This window comes from Cupressus sempervirens, chromosome 8 (genome assembly GCF_028749045.1).
Source record: "Cupressus sempervirens isolate cs-2001-9-10 chromosome 8, ASM2874904v1, whole genome shotgun sequence".
Lineage (NCBI taxonomy): Eukaryota > Viridiplantae > Streptophyta > Pinopsida > Cupressales > Cupressaceae > Cupressus > Cupressus sempervirens.
Genome location: NC_143125.1, coordinates 665,171,018 through 665,178,033, shown reverse-complemented (window position 1 = coordinate 665,178,033; position 7,016 = coordinate 665,171,018).

Below are 7,016 nucleotides of genomic sequence, written 5' to 3'. Positions count from 1 at the left end.
TGAATTAGTTAAGATGGTCATGTGTAGAAGTTGTTTCATTCCAAAAATGTTATAGTAGAAAATTCATAATTAATCATTTATTTAGAATAAAAGTACCCAAAAATATTCATCACATTTGTGCATGAGTCTACTTATATCTAGAATCTTATTAACAAATACTATAATTTGATTTTGATTAAGGTGGTCAGACATACACCTACTTATTCTTATCCTAAAATTTTTGTACTATTGTATTAATATAAAAAAATTTAAACGATCAAGTTTTTTTTATATATAGATAATGCCTAGTATATTAGAAACTAAATTGAATTTCCTATAGATTATTTTCTTACAAATTTTTGATAAAAAGTTCATAATTTAAAAATGAGCATCAAGTTGACATAATCCTGATTTGGTGATTTTTCACTCCCACTTAAGGACATAGTTTGGCTGACCGTGATCCTGTACATACTCAGATGTTAATGAAAATTTTATAGTGAATTGAAAACATTTCATGATGGAGGATGGTAATAATCCAAAGAAATAGAATTTTTTTGACTTGATAAAAGATAAAAAGGAAGAGAGAGCTTGGCTTGATCGACTCTACCTATTGGGTGGCACAAGGTGAACTTTGATGATGCAACTAAAGGGAATCTACATAATGCTAAATGTGGAGAAATTATTAGAAATGAATGGAGTTTCTATTTATGGGTCATTTCCATGCTATTGGGAACTCAGACAAGCTACATGGTAGAACCTATGACATCTTTAAAGTCTATCAGTTTGGAAAAATAAAAGAGAAACATTAATGTGTGGTTAGTTGGGGATTCTAATAACATTGTTAATTACATCAAAGGGAGTTGTAAAGTGTCTAATTCTATAGACCATATCATATAAACAATAAAGGGTATTTCCCAAAGTTTTAGAAGCTTTAATATATCTCATCATTTTTGGGAAACTAACATAGAAGCTGATTTTTTAGCAAATATTGGCACCAAAAGTAATCTTGTTAAAAAGTGGGATGGTACAAATGATATGTATAATGAGTTAATTGATATTATTAATTATGATAAATGTAACCTTAGAGTAGGGGTTATATTGTACAATGAGTGAAATGAATCATAGTAATGGATGCCATCATTCTTTAGCTTTACATGGTAAGAAGGTGTGGACTACCATAATTTTGGTAATAATGATGCACACTTTCTTGGTGATTAAAAGAGTTTCCTTTTTTGATGTCTTCCATTGTTATCTCTACAAGTTTCTCTTCTCTATGAATATGGGTGGAAAACTTAACTATGAGCAACCTAGAACCTGCAAACAAAATAATGATAAACATGTGTGGAAGAAGCTTTAAAAAGGTGGGGTTACTCCTTATCTTGAGAATTTGCATGAGACTAATCCAAAAATTACCAAAAACTTCATTGAAGGTTGGAAAAATTATAGGGTCACTATCTATGGCAGAAGCATTTAGGCAACTATGGAGTTAATTGCTAAGATTAGTTGGTTACCCAATTTTGGTATGATTTTTTTTAAAGGCGTGAAGATATCTAAGAATGTAGTGACTAAATTCCCAAAATAGAAAAAGGAGATAGATAAACTGGTTAAAGCTAAGATTGATTTCTTTGAAATGGGCCAAATTAAACCCTTCTAGGTTAATATTCTCAAAGTGATTATGGAATACTTTACTTTGCATGGTAGGTTTATGAAGGTTCATAATTTCCATTTTTATCTTTCTAAACCATTTCTACCACAAAAACTAGATTTATTTTCCCTTTTATCTCTATAACATTCTTTGATGAAAAGCATCAAGATGAATCAAAAGAATCCTATTAAACTTGTCCTTCATGAACAACTAATTTTTTTCATCTATGAGCATTATAGAATAACAAGGTAAGGTCTTTTCTAGAACCTAAAAAAGAGAAAAGTAAGAGGAAAATGGAGGGGGAGGGGAAGCAAGGGGACCCTAGGAAGGCAGTTTGAAGAAAAAGAGTAGAACATACCATAAAAAATGTAAAGATGATTCACACTCTGAAGCCTTTGTTAGTGATGACAATGTCACAAAGGATGATGGTGAGTATATTTGTATGGTGATTTGAATAAGGAAAAGAATGAGAGCCAGATGAAAGGTCAAAAAAAGGGTAAGCAAAAAATTGGAAAAGCTTCAAACTAAAAAGAGACCACCAAGGATATGGTATCCGAGGAATCAAATGATGAGAAGAAAATTTCTCTAGGGAAGAAGGATCAGCATGGAAAGAGTTAGAGTGGGCTTGAAGAAAAAATTCCCCCTATCCTTCAATAAAGCAGCGACAACAAAGGTATTGACAAGGAATTGGAGACTATGGTTAAAGGATAGAATAAGGAAGGGAAAGATAAGGAAATGGAGACAACATTTGAAGAGAAGAATAAGTCTGATAAAAATGAAAACTTGGAAGTTATGAATCTGTAAGGTGAGGAGATTATCTAGGATAATGCTTATATTGAGGTTAAGCAATAGGAAAGGATTTGAGACCTTCAGGATAATCCTTTAGAACATAGTAGGTTGTGAGGATTTTGTCTCACACCCTCAATAAGATAATGTGGATCCTTGCCCTAGTGGCCCCAACCCCAACATTGACGTAGAGAATTAGAAGGAGCCCTCTATTTTTCTGGAGTTTGATGGTCTTAAGGAGGATAGAGAAAACATGTTAGGCATCCTTCAAATGGCTAAAGCCAAGTATATCTATTCTTTCTGAATAGATAAATGGATGGTGAATGAGATCAAAGGCCTTCATGAAAAGATTAAGGAGATAGAGGATAAGATGGAAAATATTGTCAATAATATTGTGTTGAATATTTATGAACTTGGGGACATTATCAAAGATGTTATTAAAGAGGAGCAGGTGAAGGACAACATTGACAAGAAAATTAAAGAAATTGTTGATGAAAAATGCAACATATTGTGGATAAGGAGCGAAATGAGACCCTTCTTATGACTATTCTCCTCCATAACTAGGATGACCTCAAAGCTTCAACGAGTAACATGAAATGCTTATATGTTATTATGGAGAACAAAAAAAAAAAAGATCATAAATATGGATCATGAGGGGGCCTTTGTTGCTTATCAAAGTGCAAGACCTAGAAAAAGAACCAGAGGTAGCCTCAAGAGGAAAGTAATTAAAGACCACAAGGAATGAGAGCCTATTGAGTTGTATGAAATGAAGATAGATTTTTAGAGGATGGAAGAGCTCAAGATGGAAACTCTGAGATTCTTAAATAGTTGTTTTAATATCTTATGTTTTATTTTATATTATTCTTCTTATCCTATTTTTCTAGTTAATTTTGCTTGATGGTTTTTCAGTCTTTAGTCTCTTATGTTGTCTTTGCTTTGGGTCTATTATGTTTGGTCCATTTTGGCTATGAGCTTATTGAATATCTTATTGTAAAGTTTCTCTAAAGGGTTTTAGAGTCCCTTCAAAACCAATTTTTGATTTAATCAAAAACTTTGTATAATAGGAGTTAATACTCCAATATCATTGATAGATGACAAGTCAAATTAAACAAATTGTACTAAATGAATCCATTAATTGTTAGAGTCGTTACCTAATTCCTAATTAACTCTAGTTTTCTTAAGCTAACATTTAGGTATCTAGTAATTAATTCTTTTATTAATTATTATGATGCAACCTAGATTAGTCCTTTTTATGGTTTTGATCTCCTTGATAAAGACATTCTCTCTTTGTAATTATATAATTCACTTTTGATTAATAAAAATCTCTTTTTTCTCATCAAGAATGTCTCATTTATGGATCTAACAATTCTAGCCTCAATAGCTTTTTGCTTCTCTAATTTTGTGACAAGTGTTTGCATGTAGGTCATTCTTGGTAGCTGTGGGGTTGATCTTTCTTCAACTTCAACATGGTGTCAGAGCTCCAGATCTTTAGGCCCCTATTTTGTTTATAAGAAGTTTGGCTTGACTTTTAGATATGAGTTTTCTCTTTTAGATGGTTTTAGTTTTCATATTTTTTTTTATTGGATCTAGAGAGGACCTATTTTTCGGAGCACTATGAGCCCAAATGTACATCATTGTTGAGCTTAGAGTGCTCGAAAGCCCCTATTTCCATACACAATATGTCCAATTTGGACACATTTGAAATTTGAGGCTGAAAAATATTGCTCCCAAATTGGGCATGTTTCCCAAGGCGACAATTTTCAAATTTTTGGCATGAAAATTGAGATTATTTACATGAAAATCAAGATTTTTGGCATGAAAATTGAGATTTTTTGGCACATAAATCATAGTTTTTGGCACATAAATCAAGACATTTTTGGTACAAAACAACCACACTTCCTGAGGCAATTTTTGTACTGTGGACATGCTTCCCGGGCATTTTGGAACAGATTTTGAGGGGGTAATTTTTTAAAATTTTGCCCATCTAGCTCTTTTTTGACCTACATGTGGTTTTTTGGCCATAACTTGCTCATCAGGACTCCATTTTTTTACAAACAAGATATCACCGAAAAGGTGGTTCCGAGCCCATCATGATGGTGTAGTTTATTTGGACTTCTATTGCTATTTGGTTATCGATTTATACAATCAAATTAAGAGGTTCTATTTTACACTCTGGGAAATATATTTTGAGACATTTTATTTCCCAGATTCTGCTCTAGGCACATCCAATATAGGATTTTTTTTTTTTTTTTTTGCATTTTGGTGGATATCCTAGTTGTTTCAAATTTGGGGATCAATTTTGTTATTTTAGATGATTTTTGATGGGTTGTACTATCTCTTGTATCAACCTTCTGTCTATTTTGATATTTGTTGATATCCTTTTGTAGTATTTTTGTAAACACACTGAGATAAAGTGCCGCTCTATTGCATTTCAAGATCTTGCACATCTTTGTGTTTTGTTGTGCTTGCACTACATTATAAAGTGCCTTCAGGGGTTTCATGTTGGCTATATTCACCATCTTCCTTGTCAAGTGAGTCTTTCTTCCACAATATTAGCCTCATGATGTGTTGACGACATGTGTCATTATAGGTGTTTGTATTTTTTTTGCACTCTTGATGTTCTCGATTCTTCTTTCTACAGGAGATATTGCATATAGTTTTAATGTTCATGTCTTACCTCTCAGCATTATAGGGGGGTTATGTTTGTTCTTTTGCTATCTTAGTTTGATGGAGTGAGCTATGCATTTAGTATTTGATCCTATAGACTAAGCAATTGGAGTGGTTGGATACCTATGCATTTTAGAGAGATGGATCATTTACCATATAGACATTCTTTCATTACTATTTTTGGAGGTCATGAAGATACCTTTTATCTTTGATTGATTAGTTATTTAGACTTAGTCTTCTCCACCTAATCATGTTCTATATAGCGTAGGTTGTTCAGATCGACGGTTTGATAGCATTTGTAGCTTCATGCTTTAGTGGTGTTCTTCATGATAATATTTTGTTCTTATCTTGTAGAACATTCTTTCCATCTCTTTTTGGAGTAGGGGTTTTCCCATGTGGCTTTCTCTATTTCTTTTCTTTTCAGAGATTCGATTGTGCTTGGATACCTCATCAAACTTGTTTGCTAGGACCCAAATCTACTTTCTGTAGTAATTTTTAGGATTTTAGCTACTCCCTAAGTTTATCTTAAGAGGGGGTGTTAAAGTAATTATATATTTCCTAATTACCTCTAGTTTGCTTAAGCTAAACTTTAGACATCTAATAATTAATTTTTTATTAATTATTATGATGTAACCTAGGTTAGACCTTTTTAGGGTTTTGATCTCCTTTATAAAGATGATCTCTCTTTCTAATTATATAATTCACTTTTGATTAATAACAATCTCTTTTTGCTCATCAAGAATGTCCGGATTTGGCAATTCTAGCCTCCATAATTGTTTGCTCCTTTTCTTTTTTTGGCATGTAGGTGATTCTTGGGAGCTGTGGAGTTGATCTTTCGTCAACTTCAACATTAACTGACCACCCTTGACAAGAACTAATATGAAGATACAAAATTATCTCTAAAATCAAATAGACAAAATCTAAAGAATAATAAATAAATAAAATAATATTTTTTAATAGCTAAATTGATCTGCTTCCATACTTTGTAATAAATTGTATTAGACAACCATTCTTATAACCTCAGAAAAGATGCATTATAACATTCATATCAGAAGAATTTCTTGACAATCTCAAGAAAGAATCAACAAATAACGAAGCTGCATAAGTCAGACCATATGGTAGAACTTAAGCAGAAAACCATTCTTAGATGGAGTGAAAATGCTTTAATAAACCGATCCTAACCCTAATTCTAATCCTAACCATCTTTTCTGCAAGAAGTCACTGTTTACCCTTCAAGCACAGACCAGCCCAATCCCCATTTCTTTGCAATAGCCAAACAAAATGGAGAATCTTCTTTTAACAGCTTAGTTGGCATAGGATGTTTATGGTTGTCTCCGGCAATCAAGTAGAAAAACTCTTCTTCAACTTCAACTTTATAAACATTCACTTTGCTCCCCCAAAACAAATTGATGGTCTCCTCAAAACCAAACAAATGCATGCTATTTATGAACATGCCTTTCTGGACATTGTCAACCAAACCTATACAGCCACTCTCAAGTAACTGCCAGCAGCCAATGTAGGTTTGGAAGTTATGGTGGGTCATTGTATATGTGGCCTTTACAAGGTCATATAGAACACCTTGTAGCATGAGCTCAAACTCTATCAATTCATTGTTACTACTTTGTTCTGATTTAGTTATTACAACATTGTAAGCACTTGTTTTGAACTGGAATATTGCTTGCGTTAAATCAACTTCATGAAATGTTTCCTGCCATATTCCATTACTTTTCACCGGACAATTTAAGACGGTGTTGTCAGTTGTGTAAAAGACTTTGGCCGCCTTGATTTTCACCTTAAAATCACTAATTGAGCAAGGCAGATATCTATTATCGAAATTGCTCAGCAAATAGAAGACTAAAAACCTAAAATTTACTGGAAGATTTGATAACAATAGCTGCACAAACCTGAGAAACACCAAATATGCCATCTCAACTATTGG